Consider the following 1,123-nt stretch of genomic DNA (forward strand, 5'->3'; position numbering starts at 1 on the left):
TTCTTGCATTCCACTGGAAAATAATTAACATAACAAAGAGGGGCCGCCACTGCATGATTGAGGTTGAGAAGATTGTGTCTCATTTAATTTTTCCTTAATTGATTCCCAATTAACATTTTTACAATCAAGATACTTTTGGGCTGCCTTCACTATTATTTGAATTTTTTCCGTTTTCCTTTGTGTTTGAGCAGTGCAGTTAACAACTTCTACCATGAACAATACAAAATCCTCCTTTGTCATGAGTAAAGTGTCACCTTTAATCTTAGAGCATTCTGAACAATTAGATCCTTCTTTTTCTCCTCCAGACACTTTCTTTGGATATAATATTGGTTGAACAGAAGCTTTTTTCGTTGCTTCTGCATAAGTAATGCCAGTAGTGACTTTGATTTTCTGAACTTCCTCAGCTCTTTTACTAACTATCCATCCCCTAAACCCTGAACTATGCCCACCTCCACAATTACAACATTTCAGCGGAGCCCCTTCCTCACATTTCCCATACTCATGATCCCCAGCACATCTCCCACATTTCTGTTTCCTCTTACACCAGGGGTCCCCAAGCTATGGCCCGTGGGCCGGATCTGGCCCGCCTCCTCATACCAGAGAGCATTCAGTGTTTTTTTTTTTCATATATTGTATTTTCTGGTTTATATGTGGATTTTTCTTCAACCACCAGGGGGCTTGAGCAGACATGAAACTAACTTTCCCTCAATGGAATATATACTAGTCAGTCCCAGTCACCGTTTCACTCACGGTTTTTTCCATTTGCATTCTGGGTAAAAATCTATGTAAAAGCGCGAATGTGTCGTCGCCCCCCCAGCCCCCCCCTCACCCCCGCTTGACAGTTTCAAATGCAGAACTTTCTAAGGTTTCTTTCTGCAAAAACTAAGACCGGCCCCCGACCACAGAAAGGAACAGCTATGTGGCCCTCGCAGGAAAAAGTTTGGGGACCCCTGCCTTACACACAGCCGCGACATGCCAAATTTCTGGCATTTAAAGCACCGCAGCGGCGGAGGAATAAATGGTCGGACATCATAGCTCATATATCCCACAAACACTTTATCTGGCAGACTGTTCTCTTCAAATTTTAACATGATAGAAAAACTATCACTCCTCTCTCCATTTT

The sequence above is a fragment of the Poecilia formosa genome, unplaced genomic scaffold (assembly GCF_000485575.1).
Source record: "Poecilia formosa unplaced genomic scaffold, Poecilia_formosa-5.1.2 Scaffold323, whole genome shotgun sequence".
NCBI lineage: Eukaryota > Metazoa > Chordata > Actinopteri > Cyprinodontiformes > Poeciliidae > Poecilia > Poecilia formosa.